Genomic DNA, 25337 nt, shown 5'->3' with positions numbered 1-25337 from the left:
GCTTCACAAGCCTTCTAGATAAGTCTGGGCTGCTCAAAACAGCTACCACTAGAGTGAGCCCTGGCCTCCTACACACTGTCTCACTAACTAATAGGGGTTGCCTGGACCTGGTATAAGGTGCAAACACCATGGGTGTCCACCACACACCAGGCCAGCTTCCTACGTGGTGCAACTGTGGGATAAGACACTTGCAATTGCCTTACCACTGTTAACTTTCCACAGGAAGGTTCACCACCAGTCTATAGGGTACAATACACTTAGCAATTAGGATCACTCGACTTCTAGTTTAGGTAAATTGGGGGTCTGGCATAGCTCCTTCTCTAAACTCTTTAGAAACCCTAGTTACTTAGAATAGGTAGGTGCACCCACAGTACTCTAGGGAAATGTCTTCAGCAGAAAGCACAGCTCAGGTCTCAAACTATCAGTATGATAATCTTTTCAGGAATTGAGGGAGATGTGTGCAACTAGTAAGCTGAAGACAGGGCGAAATCACAACAAATCTCTCCTCCTAGGATTGCTCCTCCAAGCGGATAGCCGGAGCACTGCAGGCCAGAAAGGACAAGAGGAAGAAATTGACCCCCCCAGTCTTAGACAGGGTAGACCTAGACTTCACTTGGAAGGGTCAGGAAGAAACTGGAGAACACACTGGTCCTGCAGGGAGCACTCATGGCACTGTAAAGGGGACAAACACCAGTAGGCCCACTTTTACTTCCATGGGGTTAGTCCAAAAAGTCTCCAGGAGGAGTGGTAGGTCATTCTCATCTGCCCATACCCATGTCTCAGCAGAAGCTGATGAGCCTAAACACTTTAGCTCAGAAGGGGAGTCCTTAGATAGGGAGTTCAAACTGAGGCTAGAGGAGGCCAGATTGAGGCGGCAGCAGCAAGAGTTAGCCCTAGATAGGGAGACCTACGCAGTGAAAAGGGAAAGGTAGAATGTGGGGATAACACCCCATGGTGGCAGCAACAACATTAGGGACACCACGGTCAGGGAGGACTCCTAGAACCTAAGTAAAATTGTCCCACCTTACAAGGTTGAGGATGATATCCACAAGTGGTTCAAAGCCTTGGAGAGGGCCTGTAAAGTTCAGGGGAGTTCTTCAAAGACAGTGGGCAGCTATCTTGTGGCTTTCGTTTTCTGACAAAGGCAGGAACAAACTCCTTGCTGTCAGGGAGGATGATGCAGATAACTCTGAGGCACTTATGAATACACTCCTTGATGGATTTGGCTTAACCACAGAGGAGTACAGAATCAAATACTAGGAAGGAGTCCTCCCAGGATTGGATTGATTTTGTGGACTGTTCTGTTAAGTAGCTGGAATGCTGGTTACATGGCAGAAATGTGCATGATTTTCAGGGGTTCTATAATCTTCTTGTGAGAAAGCACATTCTTAATAATTGCACAACTGATAGACTGCATCTGTTCCTAGTGGACTCCGTTCTGACCTCTCCACAAGTTTTGGGTAAAAAGGCAGACCAAATGGGTTCACACCAGGGTCAACAGGAAAACTTCCAAAGGGGATGACCCGAAGAAAAAGAAGTCTTACAAGAATCAAGACAAAGGTGGGGACAAATCAAACAAGAAGGAGTCTTCAACAGGCCCACAAAAACTTCTGGGGGTGGGTCTAAGTCCTCTTACTCTTCCCACAAGAAACCTTGGTGCTACATCTGTAGACAAAAAGGCCACAGAGCAGGTGACAGCACCTGCCCTAAAAAAGACCATCAAGCCTGCTACTACCACTACCAATTCTATCCCTAGTGCCCTAGCAGTAGTAATAGCAATGGTAGTAGTAGTTAATCCACGAGTGTAGCTGGGCTCACCCTGGGAACTGTAGTTGGCTCTGTGTAAGTTAGAGAGAACACTGAGGCAGTTTTGGTCTCTAATGGTGGCATTCATCCTGTCAATCTAGCTGCTTGTCACCTTAATATGGCTAAGTACAGACAGCATCCCCTTATAAATGGTGTTGAGGATGAGGCCTACCGGGACAAAGGTGCCAGTGTCACAATGGTGACTGAAAAACTGCTGTCACCTGAACAATACTTACTTGGTCACACTTACCAAGTTACTGACTCTCACAACTGTGGGAGCTGGCACCGTGTTGCAGTATGCCCCACCCCCCCCCCTCCCCCACACACACTTTTTGCCTGGTTTCTGAATGTAACGTGGAATGGAGTGCACTGCGATCCTGCTAACCAGGTTCCCAGTGTCCTTTCCCTAAAATTGCAAAGGTAATAGGAAACACCTTTAGCTACCACTATAAGTCCCTAGTAAATGGTACTTAGGTACCCAGGGCATGGGGTACTAAGGGTAGGCCTCTGAGTACAGCAGCACTGATTGTGACACCCTCCAGGCCATGCATCCAGATGCACCCAGCACTGCCGTAGCAGGCTGAGTGTCCTGGTGTAAACCTAAAATACAAACTAGACATGGCACACTGTCTGTGTGCCATGTCCACTATACACTGCATACTATATTGGTAAGTCACCCCTCTGGCAGGCCTTTCAGCCCTAATATGCCCCCACTGTTTCCTTGCCAAACCTGGGACATAGTGAATGAACAGAGCAGCCATTTTAACCTCTTAGCTGCTGGCGCTCCTCCCCTCCACCCCTTTCTCCCTCCTCCCCTGCCAGTGCTGAGCCATTTTTTGACTATCTGGGGTAGTTCGCATTTAGGCCTTCATAACTTTTTGTCCACATAAGCTATCCATGCCAAATTTGCGTCCTTTTTTTCCAACATCCTAGGGATTCTAAAAGTACCCAGAGTTTGTGGGTTTCCCTGGAGGAGACCAAGAAATTAGCCAAAATACATCTAAAATTTAGTTTTTTTCAGAAAAATGGGAAAAAAGGGCTGCAGAAGAAAGCATGTGTTTTTTTCTCTGAAAATGGCATCAACAAAGGGGTTGCGGTGCGAAAATCACCATCTTCCCAGCCTTCAGGAAAAGACAGACTTGAATCAGAAAACCACATTTTTCAACATCATTTTGGCATTTTACTGGGACATACCCCATTTTTACTATTTTTTGTGCTTTTAGCCTCCTTCCAGTTAGTGACATAAACAGGTGTGAAACCAATGCTGGATCCCGGGCAGCTAAACATTTCTGAAAAGTAGACATAATTCTGAATTCAGCAAGGGCCCAATTGTGATAATCCTACAAGATTTTCCTACAGAAAATAACAGCTGAAATAAAAAAATATTTAAATTGAGGTGAAAAGAAACAGCCATTTTTCTCCACGTTTTACTCCGTAACTTCTTCCTGCGATGTCATATTTTCAAAAGTAATACACTGTTACGTCTGCTTGACTATCTGGTTGCGAGGATGTATAGTATAGGGCTTGTAGGTTTATCAAGAACCCTAGGTGCCCAGAGCCAATAAAGGCGCTGCACCTTGCAATGGGTTTCATTGTATATCGGGTGTACAGCAATTCATGTGGTGAAATATAAAGACTGAAAAATAGGAATCAAGGAAACCTCTGTACTTCCAAAATGGGCACAAGATAAGGTGTTGAGAAGCAGTGGTTATTGCGCATCTCTAAACTCTGGGGTGCTCATACCCGCATGTGAATTACAGGGCATCTCTCAAATAGACATCTTTTTTTACACACTGTCTTACATTTGGAAGGGAAAAATGTAGAGAAAGACAAGGGGCAATAACACTTGTTCTGCTATTCCATGTTCCCTCAGGTCTCCCGATAAAAATGGGACCTCACTTGCGTGGGTAGGCCTAATGCCCGCTACAGGAAACGCAACATGGACATATTACATTTTTACATTGAAATCTGACATGTTTTTTGGAAAGTGCCTAGCTGTGGATTTTGGCCTCAAGCTCAGTCGGCACCTAGGTAAACCTATCAAACTTGTGCATGTCTGAAAACTAGATATATAGGGGAATCCAGGATGGGGTGACTTGCGAGGCTCTCATCAGGTTCTGTTACCCAGAATCCTTTGCAAACCTCAAAATTTGGCAACAAAAAAAACACTTTTCCCTCAGATTTCAGTGCTGCAAAGTTATGGAATCTGAGAGGAGCCGCAAACTTCCTTCCACCCAGTATTCCCCCAAGTGTACAGATAAAAATGGTACCTCACTTGTGTGGGTAGGCCTAGTGCCCGTGACACGAAACGCCCCAAAACACAACATGGACACATCACATTTTCCCAAAGAAAACTAACCTGTTTTTTGCAAAGTGCCTAGCTGTGGTCTTTGGCCTCTAGCTCAGCCGGCACCTAGGGAAACCTAGCAAACCTATACATTTTTTAAAACTAGACATCTAGGGCAATTCGAGATGGGGGGGACTTGTGGGGCTCTCATCAGGTTCTGGTACCCAGAATCGTTTGCAAACCTCAAAATGTGACAAAAAAACACTTTTTCCTCACATTTCGGTGCTGCAAAGTTCTGGAATCTGAGAGGAGCCACAAATTTCCTCCCACGCAGCATTCCCCCAAGTCTCCCTATAAAAATGGTACCTCACTTGTGTGGGTAGGCCTAGTGCCCATGTCAGGAACAGATCACACAACTGTCAAAGTTGGTCCTTACAAGAGGGCAACTGTTGACACTGGGGGGCAATTCCTGACGCAGGCACTAGGTACAGGAACTCAAGTGGGGTAGCGTTTTTATCAGGACAGGTGGGGAAACACTAGGTAGTAGGAATTTTGTGGATCCCAGCATTTTCCTGTAGTTTGTGGGACAGAAATGCAAGAACAAAATGAGTTTTTATTCAACATTTCACCTTTGCAGGGTATTCTGGGTAAGAAAACTTTGGGGAATCCACACAAGACACACCTCTGTGGACTCCCCCTGATTTCTAGTTTCCAGAAATGTCTGGGTTTGGTAGGTTTCCCTATATGGCCGTCGAGCCCAGGACCAAAAACACAGGTGCCTGCCTTACAAAACCAGGTTGTTTTGTGATAGATAATTTTGAAGCCTCAACAATACGATTTTGGCGGTGGAATTTAGTGCTACACTAAATTGGGGAGCTCCTAAAAGAGCATTCTCTCTGCTTGCAGCCGCATGCACCTGCTCTCTAAGTTAGGCCAACCCGCTATTGTCCCATTGTCCCACTGCCCAGACTGTGCTTGCGAAGGGACAGCAGGGCTATCCTCATCACCTCCCTCAATCAATGGAAGAGGAGTTATCGAATGGGACTCCTCCGACTGAAAAATCACTCCAAGAGTCTGCGCCATTGTCCTATCCATCAGATGCTGTCTCAGTATCTGCTGTCCTACGTCAGAGCTGTCTTCTATAGCCAGAGTGAGGGCTTGAGCAGCAGTCATCCAATGAGATGCCATCACTGCTACTGGCTAAACTGTCGCTCTAAGACACTAGCCTACGTACACAGTCACAAAATTGCTGGTGTGTGTGTGTGTGTGTGCGAGATACGTGCAACAGTAGAGGTCACCTTACCTTTGCTTCTTCCCTCAATTAGCACGTTCTCTCAAGACACTCAAAAAAAGACACACTATATTATTTCACCTTGTCACATACCAATCGTCACACTCTTTAGGGCCTCTAGCGCCCAGTCCAACAATCATTATTGGGGCTCCCACTCCCATTACCTCCTCCTCCTATTCCTTCACTACCACCCAGCAGAAATGCCCTTCATCTTGCCATAGCCCCCCTCGCACATACATTTCATTTGCATTATAGCCAGGTAATGGCTGGCTTTACTAATCTACTCAGCTATTTACATAAAATACAGATTTGATCTTTGCAGTAGGCATATAAACCTTCTGCGTTACTTTATGGCATCAAAACTGCCACTAGACAAAAGTCATATCCTTTTGTAGCAGAAACATAATCACAAGACTTTTTTGTATTGCTGCATATATATATATATATATATATATATATATATATATATATATTTTTCCTGGGGACCCGGTCGCAGCCCCCAGAGAAAGTGATCGGGATATATATACACACATGCACACACACAGAGATAGATAGATAGATAGATAGATAGATAGATAGATAGATAGATAGATAGATAGATAGATAGATATTTATAGATCTCTCTATATATAGATCTATATATTTTTTTAATAGCTGTATGGTTTCCTTGGCGGCCCGTTTTCCGAGGAGACCGACCCCCCCCTCCCCTTTCCCCTAACCCCCCTCCCCCAAGTGAAATCCCTGGTGTCTAGTGAGGTTTCCTGGCCCTCATTCGCAGCTGTGCTGTGATCGAGGGCCAGGAAACCGATTCAGGAAGGCCTTGTTTAAAAGGGGAGAATCTTCCCTTTCAAACGAGGCCTTCCCGAACGTCGAGGTGGCCCTTTTGGGCCCGTTTTCCCCACCGGAGCAGGAAGCAGCCTTAAAGCCGCTTCCTTCTCCAGTGGGGAAAACAAACAGTGACATCAGATGCCACAAAGGGGTGGGTGGGGGTTTGGGGGAGAGACACAGAAGATCTTCCATGTCTCCCGTTTTTGTTTTTTTTTGTTTAAATTAGATGCGACGGATTTGAAGATTTTTTTAACCCCCTCCCTGATGTCGGCCACTGGTCGTGACCTGCACCAGGGAGGTAGAGGTTAATATATGTGCTGGACACTGGTCAACACGAGTTTCCCAGCTACATGATGGCTGCTCTGAACCCTGGGTTGTTTGGTATCTAACAACTCAAAATGATAAATCCAAACTGGTACCAGTACTGGATTTATTATAAAATGTACCCAGGGGTCACATTAGAGGGGCCCCCTGCAAAAGCTAACTAACCTGGCATGGTTGCTGACATGTTCCAGCCAGCCTGCCACTTCCAGACAGCCAATATACAAATCTTGGGGGAGAGCCCTGTCTCTTTGGTTTGTAAAACAATGCCCTTCCTGGGTGGAGGAGCTAACACCCCCTCCCTCAGGAATGTGCACTGCCTTGGCAGTGAGCTTCAAAGGATTACCACCCTTAAAACTCGACCCCCAGGCCTGCTGCTAGCAGCAGAGGGCCTCCCACTTTGCCAACCCCCACTTTTGGCAGGAGCAAAGGCAGGAAACCTAACAAAGGGTAGGAGGAGTGGCCTCATCTGCCATGCACATCCCCTAAGGTGTTGCCTGCGAGGCAGACCCTCTATTTCATTTTCCTCCATCTTGGATGGAAGGAAAATAGCCAATCAGGTTTAGAGATGTGACCCTCCCACAGGAAGTGGTCAGTAAAGTGGGTGGAGTCACCCAAAGGTAAATATCCCAATGGACACTACCAGGTTTCCCCTAAAACGCCCACTAAATTCAGTAGTAAGTGGGCATTCCTAGACCAGATAATCAGATTTGAAAGGACAAAAAAGACCAGCCCAAAGGAGAACCAACGCACAAGAACTGTGGACCTGCGGCACAAGAACATCACGCCAAACGCAGAGGACCTCTAGGCTTCCTGAATCGTCCAAGATTTCCCTTCTGAGTTTAGGTACCACTCTGCAACCAGAAAAAAACAGCAACCCAGTGAAGGTCACTTCACTGTCTGACTGATATCTCCCGAACCGGAAGTCACAGCCGGGCCTGACGTCACACGAACAACCGCCAGGACAAACCCTGCAAGTGTGCCAAGTTTGGTGGCACTGCGCCCCCTGGTGGCCGTATCGTACCAATACAATGGGTACTGCTCAGTGGACAGAGCTGAAAAAGGATCAGGAGGAAGCCACAGTCAAAGGACTTCAGGAACACCACAGACCTCCTGCCAGAGTGCCCCCCCCGTTGTCCTGTAAGCAGCCCTCAAAAAGACCTACCTGCAACGAGGAACTGCCTGTGCCCCCAGGGTCCCACATCCCTTGCAACCTCAACACCATAAGGGGACCCCAAGGCACCAACTTTAAATCTGCAAAAAACACCTTTTCCATGTGGTCTCCCTGAGTGGCCCTGCACCTGCTCGAAGAGACTTTCCAACGCTGCTCCCACCGGAACCGGGAGCTGCCTGAGCCTCTCCAATTGGCACAGTGTGCCCACCGACGACCTCGACCAACCTGCAAAAGCGGAACCTGGAAACATAACTGTGCGATTTTATATGCATTTGTAAAGTGACTGCCTACTGATTCCTATGGTGTGTAATTACGCACAGAAATATTGCATTTATTAAAACTTCAAACATTCATAACTCAAAAAGTACTTAACCAATTTTGATACTCTTAGTCTTAAACTTTATATAAGAATCTGAAGTATTTTTTTATAAATTGGTCTCGAGTTATTCCTTCGAATGTGTGAAATGCATGATTGATACTGTGAGTACAACAAATGCTTTGCACCTCGCCAAGATTAGCCTAACTGCTCGAGCAAGCTACCTTAAAAGTTAGAGCATTAGGTGATCTAGGTTCTGCCTCTGGAAATCAATGTGTGGTTGCCTGGACCCCCTACGCAGTGTGCCAGTCTCCTACAACGACAATACTCAGTGCAACCCCATGGCTGTTGTTGACCTAAGCAGAGGTAGGGGTTACTGGCCCAAAGAAAGTTGTAGTATCCACTGCTGTACCTGTAGAGTGTCTGCTAGGTAATGATTTGGAGACTTCAGCTGAAGTGGAGATCGAAGCTCATGCAACAATGCTAGGTATCCCCACGCACATTGCTGCTTTAACCATAGCACAGGCCAAGAAGCAGGGAGAGCAAGGAGCACTGGAGCCTGGAATAATGGCGCAGGAAGCTCCCAAGAAGAGAGGCAGGCAGGGTTAAAAAGTTGCCCCCTGTTCACACTTCCAATAAGGATCCCACTCCTGAGGGACAGGAACCTGCCCCTTGAGTGGAACCTATACCAGATGAGCTTAAGGCTGATACAGCTGAGCTCCTAGGTGCAGGGGGATCCACTAGGGAAAAACTTAGTCTAGATCCCGAGTTCTGTCCTACTCTAGGTTGCAAGTTGCAGCTCAGGAAGCAGGGGAGGTCAGAAGGACCCATCAGGTCTACAAGGACAATAACCTCCTTTATTCTGAGGCAAGGGACCCCAAACCTGGTACCACCAGGAGGTTGGTCATTCCTCAGAAATGTAAGGATTTTTTTTATTGACTTTGGCACATGATATTCCCCTTATAGGCCATTTGGGGCAAAGCAAGAAATACTTGGGACAGACTTGTCCCTCACTTTCACTGGCCCCACATGTCCAAGGATACAAAGGAGTTTTGTTGCTCCTGTGTATCCTGTCAAGCCCCCCCCTTAATTCCACTATCTGTGGTTGGGGTACCCTTTGAGAGGGTAGGGGGTGGACATTCTTGGCTCCCGGATCCTCCAAATATCTCCGAGAATAGATTTATACTGGTAGTGGTGGACCATGCCACCAGGTACCCACAAGCAATTGCCCTTAGGACCACTACAGCTCCTGCAATGGCCAAGGCCCTCCTTGTAATATTTTCCAGGGTTGGTTTTCCTAAGGAGGTGGAGTCAGACAGAGGGGCAAAATTCATGTCTGCATACCTTAAAGCCATGAGGAAGGAGTGTGGGGTAACATATAAATTCACCACCCATTATCACCCACAAACAAATGGATTAGTTGGGAGATTCAACAAAACCCTCAAAGACTTAATAATGGGGCTCTCAAAGAAACTCAGGAGGAGATGATATGTCCTATTGCCTTGCATCCTCTTCGCCTACAGGGAAGTTCCACAGGGAGTGGGCTACAGCCCCTTTGAACTTTTGTTTGGACATCCTGCAACACACAACATCACCAACACCATACACACAACCAGATGCACTAACATTACATATCTACCCCGTACCCCTCAGGAATAATGCAAGGACAAAAGGAATTGATTAAAGTGAGTGTAATAAGACAAAATAGCATAAATATGTGCTTCAAATTAAAAATATATATACATATTTACAAATGGAGGGACACTGCCCAGTCCTCAATGTCCGTGGGCCACAGGGCCACAACACATAGGCCAAGGCCCCACCTCACTCCTGCAACAACACGGAGAGAATACTGCAGGGGCATCAGGTCGAAAATACACAGGCACCTCAGGGGGACAGAGAATGGAGGGGGGCACCTCAGCCAGAAGATGATACAACGCCACTGGTCCTGGAGGGGGCTACATGCCCTGTGCGATGTCCTGGGGAGTGCAAGGCCACAGTATCCGAAGTGGGTGGTTTGCCCACGGCTTGGTCCTGGGGAGTGCAAGGCTACATTCTGTCAACTGGATGATTTGACCACTGCTTGGTCCTGGGGAGTGCAGGGCCGCAGTCTCATTTGGGTGGTTTGCCCACTGCTTGGTCCTGGGGAGTGCAAGGCCACAGTCTCTCAAGTGGGTGATTTGCCCACTGCTTGGTCCTGGGGAGTGCAAGGCCACAGTCTCTCAATTAGGTGGTTTGCCCACTGCTTGGTCCAGGGAGTGCAAGGCCCAGTCTCACTAGTGAATGACTTCTCCACTGGTTCTGGAGGGGGCATTGTGCCCAGTGTGCATCATCCTGGCAAGGATTGGGTGAGTGGATGGCTCCTCCACTGGTTCTGGAGGGGGCATTGTGCCCAGTGTGCTTCATCCTGGCAAGGATGGGGTGAGTGATGGCTTCTTCCACTGGTTCTGGAGGAGGCTTTGTGTTCTGTGATGCAGCACTTGGGGAGTGCAAGGTCACAGTCTCTCACCTGGGTGTCACACCTACAGGATTTGCAGGGTCCAGGACGCACTACAGCCCATGGAGGCACAACTACACAATGTCCGCCGGTAGTGACGGCTGCTCAATGGTGGCAGTGGCGGTGCTGGTGTTGAGGCTGGCAGTGGTGGGGGGAGGCTCCAGCCCATCCCCTGGAGCCTCGGACGGCTGCCCACTGGGGCTGCTGCTGCTGGTGGCGGTGCTGGGGGGAGGCTCCAGCCCATCCCCCGCAGCCTCGGACGGCTGCCCACTGGAGCTGCTGCTGCTGCTGCTGGTGGCGGTGCTGGGGGGAGGCTCCAGCCCATCCCCCGCAGCCTCGGACGGCTGCCCACTGGAGCTGCTGCTGGCGGCAGTGCTGGCAGTGGTGGGGGGAGGCTCCAGCCCATCCCCTGCAGCTTCGGATGGCTGAACAGCCATGGTTGGTGGTGGGGGCTCAGAATCAGTCCCAACCAGGCCTCTTGTCCTTCCTGCCTGCTGGTGCAAGCCCCTTGCCATTCCCTTTGGCAGCTGGTGGTGCCTTCTTGCCCTTCCCTTTGGCAGCTGGTGGTGCCTCCTTGCCCTTCCCTTTGGCAGCTGGTGCTGGCACACTTTCAGTGCTGCTGCCTGGTTCCCTGGAGCCTCTCCCACCTGCAGTAGCTGTCAACACTGCTGTGGCCGTGGACTGGGTGGCTGAGGTGCTTGCCTGGGTTCTGACCACCCTGGCCTGACGTGAAGGACGGGGGGATGGGAGGGGTAGGGAAGAGGTCAACGGTGGAGAGGAAAAGCTTCTTAGGGACATTGGGGTGGGAAGAGGGTGAAGGTTTGGGAGTTGAGGAAGAGGGAGTGGTTGTAGGAGGTGTCTGTCTGCTGAGTTTGGGTGAAGGTCCGTGGGCTGGATGCTGTTGTGAGGTGGATGGCTGTTGGGTGTCTGAGTGCTCTTGTTTGTGTACTTTGGGAGAAGGGGGCACAGACACAGTGGGAGAGGACACGGGATGTGTACATGGATGTGCGGGTGGTGACTGGCAGTGAGGGGTGTGTAGTGATAGGTGTGATGGTGATGGAGGTAGTGGATGAGGATGTAGTCCATTCAGGTGTGAGTGGAGACGCTACTGGGAGGGAGGTGGAGGAGGAGGTGGCCACAGTGGAGGCGGTGGATGTTGGTATGTCTGCATCTGGATGGTGTTTGTGTGAGTGCCTGTGGGGTGATGTGTGGTGCTTGTGTTTGCTTGAGCAACTCCTGTGTGTTGTCTTGTGTGCATGCTGGTCTGCCTGTGTGCTTGGGATAGGATGGGGTTGAGGGGAATGGGACTGGGTAGAGGAAGTTGGAGGGGGGAGGCTAGAAACAGGGACAATGGCTGCCATCCGAGAGGAGGCCAGAGCCTGGATTGATCTCTGTTGGGCAGCCATGCCAGAGAGAATACCTTCCAGGAATGCATTAGTTTGTTGCAAATGGCCTGCCAGCCCCTGGATGGCATTCACAATGGTTGACTGCCCAACAGAGATGGATCGCAGGAGGTCAATAGCCTCCTCACTCAGGGCAGCAGGGCTAATTGGGGCATTGCCCACCATACATGCAGCACGCTGCCCAAAGCCCATCCACCAACGCCCCCCCTACATGAGGCCTTCACACACAGCACTCAATGCATTCATGTCCCATATATCGTGCTCACAGTGTACTCACCTGTTGGTCTGGAGGCCCATACAGCTTTCGGTACTGGGGTAGGATGCCATCCACCAGTCTCTCCATCTCTGCAGCGCTGAAGGCAGGGGCCCTTTCCCCAGTGAGACAAGCCATGGTCAGTTCCAGACACAGGTCACAGCAGCACTTGCAGTGTAGGTCCTCTCCGGTTGAAGGTCAGGTAGCAAGTGAGTGAACAGATAGAAAATGGCAGTCACGTCCACGGTGGTGCGTACCGTCACCGCCGGCATACATCACCATTGGCCACTGTAACCCATAGTGGCCCAATGACAACCAATGAGGAGTTGCACAGCGGTACTCGACCGCCTCCCGCAACGGCGCACAACATCAGCGGCATTACCTCATTTCCACATGTCCATCCACACAGGACAGGTGGTCACCATTTCGGGGAGGGGGGAAATGGGGGGCAGGCCATGGCACCTAACTGCATCACAGTACATATAGGCACCATTTGGGCCTATACAACAATAGTTACAGTCACAACATGCAATGCAGTGTAGTGTAGTGTTTGGAAATGTGGAATACTGACCAGCTGCTCCCCGTTTTGCCCCCTAGATTACAACCGCTGCGGATGAATAGATGGGACATCCCCCCATGTACAGACCCCTGGTGGACTTGGCAACAATGGAAGACAGACACATTATCCTCACCTATAGACTGGACAGGGCCACAGTCACAGAGCTGTGTGCCCAATTGGAGCCTGACCTGATATCTGCTATCCGTCAGCCCACCGGGATCCCCCCTCTTGTACAAGTCCTATCTGTGCTCCATTTCTTGGCAACTGGCTCCTTCCAAGTGACAGTGGGCTTGGCAGCAGGAATGTCTCAGCCAATATTCTCAATAGTGCTGACCAGAGTGTTGTCTGACCTGATTAAACACATGTGCAGCTACATCGTTTTCCCCCAGGTGGAGGATTTGGCCACAGTGAAAGCTGACTTCTATGCAATGGGACATATCACCAACATAATTGCGGCTATTGATGGTACACATATTGCATTTGTCCCCCCCACCCCCAAGAAATGAACAGGTGTTCAGAAATCGTAAGAGCTTTCACTCCATGAATGTGCAGATAGTGTGCCTGGCGGACCAGTACATCTCCCACGTCAATGCAAAGTATCCAGGGTCTGTGCATGATGCCTTTATCCTAAGAAAAAGCAGCATCCCATATGTGATGGCTCAACTCCAGAGGCACCGGGTGTGGCTAATAGGTGAGACCTGGTTCCCACCCAGTGGATGTTGGTGTATGGGTATGGTGTGGGCCATATGGGTTAGTGTTTGTCTAATAGTATCCCTCGATATTTGCAGGTGACTCTGGTTACCCCAACCTCTCATGGCTACTGACCCCAGTGAGGAATGCCAGGACAAGGGAAGAGGAACGTTACAATGAGGCACATGGGCGAACAAGAAGGATTATCAAGAGGACCTTTGGCCTCCTGAAGGCAAGGTTTCGTTGCCTCCATCTAACAGGTGGATCCCTGTACTACTCACCCAAGAAGGTCTGCAGGTTATCGTGGCATGCTGCATGTTGCCTAACCTTGCCTTGAGACGCCAGGTGCCTTTTCTGCAGGAGGATGAGGCTGGAGATGGGCGTGTGGCAGTAGTGGACCCTGTGGACAGTGAAGATGAGGAGGCAGAGGATGAGGACAACAGAACAGCAATAATAAAACAGTACTTCCAGTGACACACAGGTAAGACACTGTAACTTCAGTTTACATTGACAGTTTTGTGTTGGACATTGTACATGGCAGGCAGATTCTCCCACTTCTATGGCCACTTACTGTACCCTTTGGCATCTCTATTTTTAGATATCTGTGCCCCACTCTGGCACCTGGTGTGTTGACTGCAGCCTACTACAGGTCATTCCTATGTATACATTCCTGTACAGTTGTATTGCAGTATATAAAGCTTGTTAAACAAATATATAGTTCAATCATTTGACAGACTCCATACTTGTAATTTTTTCAAAATGGTGTTTATTTAAGTGCCAATAAGTAGAGGGGTATGTGCAATGGGCTGGGGTGATGTTGGAGGGATGTCCAGGATAGAGTCCAGTCTATTTGTATCACAGGTGCATTGTCCAAGGGGGCATAGGACGTGGTGCAAAGCAGTGCAAGGTGGACAGGGTGACAGAGTGGGACACAAGGGTGACAATCAGGGGAGTCCTATTTCCTGGTGGGGGTCTTGGCAATGTTCTCTGGCTTCTGCCTGGATCGCAGGGAATGTTTGCAGGGTGGTTCTCCTTCTGGAGGGGGTGGTGTAGGGGGGGGTTTGCTGGTGGCCTGTTGTTCCTGTGGCTGTGGCGGGGTCTCCTGTCTACTAGTGGAGGTGGAGGGGAGTTCATCAGTGTGGCTAGTGTCAGGGGCCCGGTGGTGTGCCACTGCCTCCCTCATGGTGTTGGGCCATGTCTGCCAGCACCCCTGAAATGGTGACCAGGGTGGTGTGGATGTCCTTCAGGTCCTCCCTGATCCCCAGGTACTTTCCTTCCTGCAGCCACTGGGTCTCCTGCAACTTGTCCAGTATCTGGCCCATCGTCTCCTGGGAATGTTGGTATGCTCCAAGGATGTTGGTGAGTGCCTCCTGGAGAGTCGGTTCCCTGGACCTTTCCTCCCCCTGTTGCACAGCAGTCCTCCCAGCTCCCCTGTTGTCCTGTGCCTCTGTCCCCTGAACCGTGTGCCCACTGCCACTGACCCCAGGTCCCTGATCGTCCTGTGTTTGTCGGGTGGCCTGGGGTCCCGGTAGTGGTGGACATACTGCTGATTGATGTGTCCTGGGGACAGAGGTATGGGCCCGCTGGGTGGGTACTGTGGTGGTGTTTCCTGAGGGGGAGGCTCTGTGGGGGTATGGGACTGTGCCTGGGTACCTGACTGTCCGGAGATCCCTGATGGGCCAGGTTGGTCATCCAGATCCAGGTGTCCAGAGCTGCTGTCATCACTGTGGGCCTCTTCTGTGGGGGGACTGGATGTTGCTGGCACCTCCTCTCCGGTGACGTTGGGTGGGGGTTCTGTGGGAATGTAAATGCAGTGTCATTGTTTCTGTGTGTGTCATCTTGTGCATGGGTGTGTTGCCCTCTATGGTTGTGATTGCCCTGGCAGCTTTGCCTTGTGTGAGTAGTGATTGTGCGGGCTAGGTGATTCTCTCTAATGTGCATGCTTTGGTAATGGGTGTCCATGCAGGTCTGTAATGGGGGTCCGTGCATTGGTGTTACATGCAGGGCTTGGTACTGGGATGGGTGAGTTTGTGATGGTGGGGTGTAAGTGAGGTGGTGGAGTGATGGGGGCGAGGGTAGGGGTGGGGGTTTGTGATGGCATGTAGGTAGGGGGGGTGATAGCAATAGAGATTTGACTTACCAGAGTCCAGTCCTACTCCTGCCAGGTCCTCAGGATGCAGTATTGCCAAGACTTGCTCCTCCCATATTGTTAGTTGTGGGGGAAAAGGAGGGGGTCCACCGCTAGTCCTCTGTACTGCTATCTGATGTCTTGCTACCACAGAACGTACCTTCTCCCGTAAGTCGTTCCACCTCTTCCCGATGTCATTCATTGTTCTTGGGTGCTGCCCCACGGCGTTGACCCTGTCCACGATTCTCCGCCATAGCTCCATCTTCCCAGCAATGGATGTCTGCTGCACCTGTGCTCTAGCTGTGGCTCTACCCGGATGATTTCCTCCACCATGACCCTTAGCTCCTCCTCTGTGAACCTGGGGTGTCTTTGTGATGCCATGGGTTTAGTGTGAGTGGTGTGTGTGAGGATGTGTGGGGTGATGTGTTGGGGTGTGTGCTGTAAGGTGCGTGGATGGTGTATGGGTGATGGTGTAATGTGGCTCTGGTTCTGTGGGTGCTCTTGGTGTCTCTCTCTCAGTTGTCAATTGTTTGTAGTCATAAAGGGTTGTGGGTAATGTGGGTGGGTGTTTTATAGTGGTGTGGGTATGTGGGTGTGGTGTGTGAATGGGTGTCAGGTGTGTGTAGTTTGAATTGTCCAATGTAATGTTGTTTTTTATGGGTGTGTGTATTTTGAGCACAGCGGTATGTACCGCCAATGGTTTACTGCCATTGAATGTCAGCCGCAGTGATTCGTGGGTCATAATGCTGTGGGCCTGGTTCTGTTGGCGTAACGGTGTGGGTTTTGGTACCGCCAGTTTATCACTGACCTTTGGTGCTCGTGGACTTGTGTTTGTGGCTGTATGGTGACTGATTGCTATGTGTGTGTCATAATATGGGTGGCGGTAATCCGCCACGCCAGCGATATGTTGGTGGCAGTCAGCATGGCGGTAAGTGGGATTTACCCCCAATGTCAAAATGAGAGCCTATGTGTTAGGCCTAAAATACAGGACGCCTGAGTACATGAAGAGGGCATCTAAAACTCTTGAGGCCAGCCAAGAACTGCAACAGCAATGGCATGACCAAAAGGCTGTACGGACTGTTTCCCAGCCAGCACAAAAGGTGTGGGTCCTGGAGCCTGTGGCTCCCAAGGCAATCCAAGATAGATTTAGTGGTCCTCACACTATTGTGGTAAAGAACGGTGAGGTCACCTTCCTGGTGGACCTAGGCACTCCCAGAATCCCCCAGAGGGTGCTTCATGTGAATCGCCTGAAGCCTTACTATGACAGGGCTAACATGACATTGCTCATGGCCACTGAGGAAGAAACAACTGACCCTCTGCCTGGCCTCTTCTCCCACAACCCAGTATACTGCTCAGTAAAGGGAGTAGTTCTTTCTGACTGCCTCCCTGACGAGCCAAAGGATGACTGAAAAAATCTCCTGGGTTAGTTCTCTGAACTGTTTTCTGTCACCCCTGGTCAAACCACATGCAGTGAACACACAATTGACACAGGTGACAGTCTGCCTGTAAAAAGCAAAATATATAGGCAGCCTGATCATGTCAGAGAATGAATCAAAGCAGTAGTGCAGAAGATGCTTGACTTAGGAGTAATTGAGCCTTCAGACATCCCTTGGGATAGTCCTGTAGCCTTGGTACCCAACCCTCACTCCCAAAATGGTAAGAAAGAGATGAGGTTCTGTGTTGAGGCCTCAATACAGTCACCAGGCTCATTTAAATCCTAGGGCAGCTGAGCTGATAGATACTCTAGCTGCTGCCAAGCACCTTAGCACGTTTTATTTGACTGCTAGAAACTGGCAGATCAAATTATCATAGGATGCCAAACCTATAACAGCATTCTCAACAAATACCGGGCATTACACTTTACAGTGATGCACTTTGGTTTGAAGAATGCCCCTGCAACATTTAAAAGGTTGGTGAACAAAGATCTCCAATGTCTGGAAAGCTTTAGTACAACTTGTCTAGAGGATATAGCTGTCTTTGTCTCCACCTGGGAGAATCATATGGTCCACCTTGGGAATGTACTCAAGGCCCTGAAGAAGGCAGGCTTCACTATCAAGGCATCAAAATGCCAGATAAGGCCAGGCAAAGTGGTCTATATGGGCCACCTGGTAGGTGAAGGCCAAATTCAGCCACTCCAGGGCAAAATCCAGACAAATCATGGACTGGGTTGCCCCTACTACTCAAACCCATGTCAGAGCCTTCTTAGAACTGACTGGGTACTACAGAAGGTTCATTAAAGGGTATGGCTCCATTGTAGCACCCTTAAATGACCTCACATCCAAAATGATGACAAAGAAAGTCTTGTGGACAGCTAGCTGCCAGAAGGCCTTTGATGAACTGAAACAGGCAATGTGCTCTGTTCCCTTTCTAAGAAGCCATGATTGCTTCAAACAAGTCATTGTCCAAATAGATGATTCTGAGGTAGGGATAGGGACAGTTCTTTCACAACTAAATGAAGAGGGTCAGGATCAACCTGTTGCTTTTATAAGCAGAAGGTTGACCCCTGAAAGAAGTGTTGATCATCCATTGAGAGGGAGGTCTTTGCTTTGGTCTGGGCCTTGAACTGAGGCCATACCTGTTTGGCACTCACATCCTTGTTCAGACAGACCACAAGCCCATCATATGGCTTAAACAGATGAAAGGAGAAAATCCCAAATTATTGAAGTGGTCCATCTCCCTAGAGGGAAAGGACTATACAGGGACTATACAGTGGAAATATACCTGGGAATAACCACTCCAATGCAGACAGACTCTCCAGATATTTCCACTTAGACAGTACTCAACTGTGCAAGATTATCCTTATTGTTCTTCGTTTTGGGGGATGGGAGGTGAGGAAAGCCACTCATTTTTGGCATGGTCCCCCCTACGTTTTGCCGGTTGTCTGTGTGTTTGGACTGTTTTTACTGGGATCCTGCTAACCAGAACCCCAGTGATTGTGCTTTCTCCTAATTTGGTTGCTTTGGTACTATTTACACCCCACAATTAGCATACTGGTGCACCCCTATACAGGGAGTGCAGAATTATTAGGCAAGTTGTATTTTTGAGGATTAATTTTATTATTGAACAACAACCATGTTCTCAATGAACCCAAAAAACTCATTAATATCAAAGCTGAATATTTTTGGAAGTAGTTTTTAGTTTGTTTTTAGTTTTAGCTATGTTAGGGGGATATCTGTGTGTGCAGGTGACTATTACTGTGCATAATTATTAGGCAACTTAACAAAAAACAAATTTATACCCATTTCAATTATTTATTATTACCAGTGAAACCAATATAACATCTCAACATTCACAAATATACATTTCTGACATTCAAAAACAAAACAAAAACAAATCAGTGACCAATATAGCCACCTTACTTTGCAAGGACACTCAAAAGCCTGCCATCCATGGATTCTGTCAGTGTTTTGATCTGTTCACCATCAACATTGCGTGCAGCAGCAACCACAGCCTCCCAGACACTGTTCAGAGAGGTGTACTGTTTTCCCTCCTTGTAAATCTCACATTTGATGATGGACCACAGGTTCTCAATGGGGTTCAGATCAGGTGAACAAGGAGGCCATGTCATTAGATTTCCTTCTTTTATACCCTTTCTTGCCAGCCACGCTGTGGAGTACTTGGACGCGTGTGATGGAGCATTGTCCTGCATGAAAATCATGTTTTTCTTAAAGGATGCAGACTTCTTCCTGTACCACTGCTTGAAGAAGGTGTCTTCCAGGAACTGGCAGTAGGACTGGGAGTTGAGCTTGACTCCATCCTCAACCCGAAAAGGCCCCACAAGCTCATCTTTGATGATACCAGCCCAACCCAGTACTCCACCTCCACCTTGCTGGCGTCTGAGTCGGACTGGAGCTCTCTGCCCTTTACCAATCCAGCCACGGGCCCATCCATCTGGCCCATCAAGACTCACTCTCATTTCATCAGTCCATAAAACCTTAGAAAAATCAGTCTTGAGATATTTCTTGGCCCAGTCTTGACGTTTCAGCTTGTGTGTCTTGTTCAGTGGTGGTCGTCTTTCAGCCTTTCTTACCTTGGCCATGTCTCTGAGTATTGCACACCTTGTGCTTTTGGGCACTCCAGTGATGTTGCAGCTCTGAAATATGGCCAAACTGGTGGCAAGTGGCATCGTGGCAGCTGCACGCTTGACTTTTCTCAGTTCATGGGCAGTTATTTTGCGCCTTGGTTTTTCCACATGCTTCTTGCGACCCTGTTGACTATTTTGAATGAAACGCTTGATTGTTCGATGATCACGCTTCAGAAGCTTTGCAATTTTAAGAGTGCTGCATCCCTCTGCAAGATATCTCACTATTTTTGACTTTTCTGAGCCTGTCAAGTCCTTCTTTTGACCCATTTTGCCAAAGGAAAGGAAGTTGCCTAATAATTATGCACACCTGATATAGGGTGTTGATGTCATTAGACCACACCCCTTCTCATTACAGAGATGCACATCACCTAATATGCTTAATTGGTAGTAGGCTTTCGAGCCTATACAGCTTGGAGTAAGACAACATGCATAAAGAGGATGATGTGGTCAAAATACTCATTTGCCTAATAATTCTGCACTCCCTGTAGGTCCCTAGTACATGGTACTTAAGTACCCAGGGCATTGGTACACCAGGTGTCCCCCACCATGGGCTGCAGCATGTATTATGCCACCCACCGGAGCCTATGCAAACTGTGTCTGCTGGCCTGCCATTGCAGCCTATGTGAAAGGGTGCATGCACTCCTTTACTGCTGGTCACTGTACCAAGTCACTCTAAGTCACCCCTATGCACCAGACTTCATAAGTGTGGGGAAGCCATTTTACCCATGTACTGGCCACAGATCACTGTGGTCCAGCTACATAATGGTACCTCAGAACCTAGGAATGTTTGGTATCGAACATGTCTGAATCATACCCCAATACTAAAGCCAGTATTGGTGGCATGATTCCATGCACTCTGGGGGCTCCTTAGCCAACGCTGATGAAGCCCCTGAAACAGGTTTCTGCCCTCCTGCTGCTTGACCAGCTCAAGCAGGGTAAGGCAGAACAAAGGATTTCCTATGGGATGGGGCAACACCCTCTTCCTTGGAAATAGGTGCTACGAGGCTGGAGAGGGGTAGCCTCCCCGAGCCACAGGCTTGCTTTGAAGGGCTCCTTGCATACTCTGGTTTGCACCAGTCCAGGGACCCCTTGTCCCTGCTCTGGTGCAAAACCACACACAGGAAAGGGGAGTGACCACACCCCTGTCCATCACCACCCCAGGGGTGGTGCCCAGAGCTCTTCCAGGTGGCCGCTTGATTCTGCCATCTTGTAAACAAGATGTGCAGAGGCCCCAGGGAGCACCTGGTTGGTCAGGACAAGCGACTGATGTCAGTGATCTCCTCTGATAAATGGTCACCCTGCAGAATGATCAAGCTCCCTGTCAGGGCTTATAAGGGACTCCCTTGCAGGTGGGTCCAGAGATTCGGAATGCAAGACTCCACCAGGACTCCTCTGCATCAACGTCTTCTGCTCCTGGGCACAGGAACCGCAGCTGAACTTCACAGGAACCAAACAAGCCTGCAACTCTTGAGATGCCCTTGCATTGCAACATTGTTTCTTCAGCTCCTTCCATTAATTGCAAGATTTCCACATCTGTTCACCCTCTGAGGTCAGCAAGACTTCAGCTGCACCAAAGAAGCAAGAAGGACTCTCCCTTGGAGTGAAGGAGTCACTCCCCTGCATCCGCAAGCACCTAAGGCAACGATGATCAGCTGCTGGGATCTTTTTTCATCTGGCTCCCGGAAGAATCTCCAACACAGGTGGTGGTTCTGAGTGGTTCTCTTGGTCCTCTCTACCTGCTGTCCAATTTGGAAGATGTTGAGCCCTTACCTCTCTTTGCCGGACAATAGCCCTGTGCACCACAACTCTTGCAGCAAAAAAGGCTTGTTGTTTCCTGCTCCACAGGACTTTCAGGACTCCTAGTAGCTCCGGCCTCCAGCACTTCATTCTTGCAAAAATAGTCTCTCCTCTGTGGCTCCAGCAACGTGGGACTCCTCTCCAGGTGTGCTGACTGGGCCTCACTGCAACTTACTGTGCCTGCTGCCAGTGGGTTGCCTGTGAGGGCTGCAACTGCTGAGGGTCAGTCTGGTCTCCCCTCCAAGGGTCGAGTCCCCTGGACCTTGCTGGTCCTCTTCTTCTCTGCAAATCCTCTTCTGCCAGGATTTGTATTTGCCAAGGCACGTTGGTGGTCCTTCTGACCACTGACCATCGACGACCCAGTGACCAGCATGGGACATCCTCTGCACGACTCCAAGGACCTATCTGCAGCTCCTGGATTCTAGAGCTGATCTTCATCTTTCCTCGTCTACCTGGATCTTCATCCACAGAAGGGTGGGTAGTGGCTCCTGCCACATCTGGACACTCCTGCGTGGACTGGACTCTGTCCCCTTCTTTTGCAGGTCCTCTTCATCTGGGAATCCACCATTGCATTCCATTGGACTGGTCCTGGTCTTGCAATCTTCCTTGTTCAAGTCCCCTGTTTAGTCTTTGGGAAGACAAGGTAACTTACCTCTGCTCTACTGGTCGCTGGGGGTCGTCACCTAGGTACTCACCTCTTGGAGTTCTCCCAGCTCCCTTCTAACTACTCCACATCCTTTAGTGGGGGACCTCACTTCGCATTCCACTATTTTAGTATATTGTTTGACCCCCTTCACCCCCAATAGGGTCCTAGCCTTTTTCTTGCTATTTTTTGCCAATGCTTGTTGTTTCTATATGCTAATATTGACTGTGTATTGTATATCTACCTCCGGTTGGGGGACTACCTATAAGTTATCAAGTTCAGTGTTACTGTAATAAAGTGCCTTTATTTTTATAACACTGAGTGGTTCCTTTTATGTGTGATATGTTACTGTGTGATTCCTGTGGTATTGTGCTTTACACTCCTCCTAGATAAGTCTTGGCTACTCACCACAGATACCACTAGAGAGCCCCGGCTTCGTAGACATTGTCGCACTAACTAATAGGGGTTGCCTGGACCTGGTGTAAGTTGCAAACACCATAGGTGTCCACCACACACCAGGCCAGCTTCTTACAATACACCGCTCTTAAATCTCCCAATCTGTTTTTTGGTTCATTTAAACCTTTTGCAAGAGCTCTCACTACCAATGAATCAGCTTCTGTGAATATGGGTGGAAGGGAAGTTATCATCAAGGCAGAGAAATGGCAAGCATTAAAAGTGAAAGATGAATCAATGTCAGATCTGTAAGCATACTGGAATAGGAAGGCCATCGTACTTTTGGCATACTTCCTGAAATCGGGTTCAAGACCAAATAGACAGCAGAAGGGATTTATACAAGGTAGTGCATGGAGCATGCAGAAGTTACCACCAACAGGCAAAAGACAGCTAAAGAAAGTGACTTTTGGAAGGAATGAGTGCATCAGCTTAAAGAGGTAGAGCAGGACTTCATTATGCAGTGCTGCATGTGGTTGTTAACTGAACCCTTTGCTTAACAGATCATCAATTTAGTGAAATTAGATTTGAAGCTTCGCCAGAATGCATGTGGGAAGACCTCCATAAAGACTGTTGCAGCACTCAACCTTTGAGGATTAAAGCAATGGGTGGTGGTAACACTCTTTAAGATGGATACAAAGGCAGTGCTAAGTACCGTTACGCTGCTCCATGCTCACTGCATACTGCCAGATAATTGACAGAGCTAAGCAGCACATGAGCACCACTTCTGCCTGCTGACAGTTTCTTATATTTTCTATATTTCTATTTCTTATATTTTTCCTTTCCACCTCCTCAGACATGGAGTGTGAAAACAATTGTTGGTAACGGTGTCAAACAACACGTTGCTACGGTCTCAGAACATTGAAATTCTAGTTGGGAAAGTAAAGATGACATTTTTAAGCCACATAAAGCTGGAGTTTCATTAAACTCAATAACTGTATCCTTCTTCCTACTCAGGAAATACCATTCCTGGTATTTGCAAAAGCTTAATGGAAATCTCACTTTCCTCCTTGATTAAAAGACCAAAGTTATTCAGATGAAGATTACTCCAGTCCTAAAGACTGACATTTTAACTCTCATAAAGTTGGCCAGAAATGTGGAGATAGCTTTAGGATTCAGTTATATGGTTTTTCTAATACTCTAAATCACAGAGTGCTCACAAGAATAAATGAGGTATATATCAGAAAAGGAATAGTTAGCGTGGGACATCTCCCACATCTTTTTGGCCAGGTGCCTAATACCACACACATAAAATAAATAGTTTCTTTTTTTTTTTTTAGCAAGGGTACCAACAGGCAGAATGGTTATCAGAAGAAAGCCAAATTCATATAAAAGACACATCTACTTATGGGCTCCTTTGCCATCAGGAGCCAAGAGAAAGGCAAAGTACACTAATGGTTTTTTTTCATACCCATGGATATCAAGAGCCAGAGTTGGGGGGTTCCAGACCTGATATATTTGGATGTTTTGCTAGAACAACAAGATTGTGGCTCAGGAACACTACCTTTCAGTACCATCCAAAGGAGTGGCTGACTAAAACTTCTGGATAAGAGCAATTGCTCTCTAGATTGGGATAGTTTCATCAGCTGGCCAGTGTGTAGGGTTCACTTGAGGTGGACATGTTTGGTTCTTACATCTATCACAACCTTCCCCAAAATCTTCCATGAAAAGCAAAATCCAAAGGCAATATCTAGGGATGTTTTTCTCCAGACATGGATTATGTTTTGAGATAGTGGTGCAACCTCTTTGTCAATGATACTCAAGTCTGTGGGCCATTGGTGCAACTTTTAGAATTGTCAATCTGTTTTCTGATATTATTTCTAACCTTCCAATTGTCCCTCATTCTTTCTTAGATCCATGCGTAAACATGCATGAGATAGTGATTCTAGATGATTGAAGCCAGTCAGTTTTGTGAATGTGAGGGTCCCTGGGTTTACCAGTCTTTTTAAAAGAAACTTTGTCAGTCAACTAATGCTCGTGGGCTGCCTCAGATTAGCTTATTTATGGATAGAAGTGGACAAATTGGGATTACTGGGGCTTGGAAAGAAACTTTGATCCCATGCATGCTTACAGGTATTTAACTTTCTTGTACACTTAGGCACTGATGGTAAAGCTTTTTATACAGCAAATGCCGTTAATTCAATAATCTAGGCTGGTCATGATTTAGTTCTGGAGTAACTGTTTTATTCATGTCCAAAATGTTTTCTGGTCTGCTTATTTGAAAGGACTAGCTACACCGATATATGCCTGTGAAATCAAGTTGTGATTTCTCAATGGCAGCAGATTGGTAACTTTTCTGTGTAACAGTTGGCTCGGTTTTCATGAGTAATTGCTTCCATGTAGACAATTGTCTGTTTACTCCTGAGGGTGTACACATTTACATTGCTAAATGTACCACATTTTTTAAATGTTGTGGTTTATTCTGGACCCGTACCTGTATCAATAAAATCCAAGTCTTACACACGGATCAAAACAGACATTTCATACAGAATTGTAGAAATTATAAGTAAATCAGTAGAAGTGATATCTTCCTGGTATGAAAGAAGTACTGTAGCATATTCAAGGAATAAAGTCAAAAAGATGATGTAAGCAAGGTAGAGTATGAAATGCTGTGTGGTACCGGTGTTCAAGTGAATGCTACACATAAAAGAGATAATAAATAATAGCAATTAAATGTTTGATTCTGACCATTACAGCTACATTCTTCTCAGGAGTCTGCAAAGCAAACTTGATTGACCTGAAAAGGTCCAATTTCTCCAGAAACACAACACACTGGCTGCTCTAACTGTGACTAATCAAATTGTGAAAGG

General features: G+C 48.1%; 1 protein-coding gene across 12 annotated transcripts in view; it reads right to left on the bottom strand.

Annotated features, from left to right (window-relative positions):
• Nucleotides 1–25337, bottom strand: part of MPDZ (multiple PDZ domain crumbs cell polarity complex component) — a 1044214-nt gene that overhangs the window by 667581 nt on the left and 351296 nt on the right. The window lies entirely within an intron of this gene.

Source organism: Pleurodeles waltl, chromosome 1_2, assembly GCF_031143425.1.
Source record: "Pleurodeles waltl isolate 20211129_DDA chromosome 1_2, aPleWal1.hap1.20221129, whole genome shotgun sequence".
In the NCBI taxonomy this organism is placed as follows: Eukaryota; Metazoa; Chordata; class Amphibia; order Caudata; family Salamandridae; genus Pleurodeles; species Pleurodeles waltl.
This window is presented reverse-complemented; position numbering and strand designations above follow the sequence as displayed.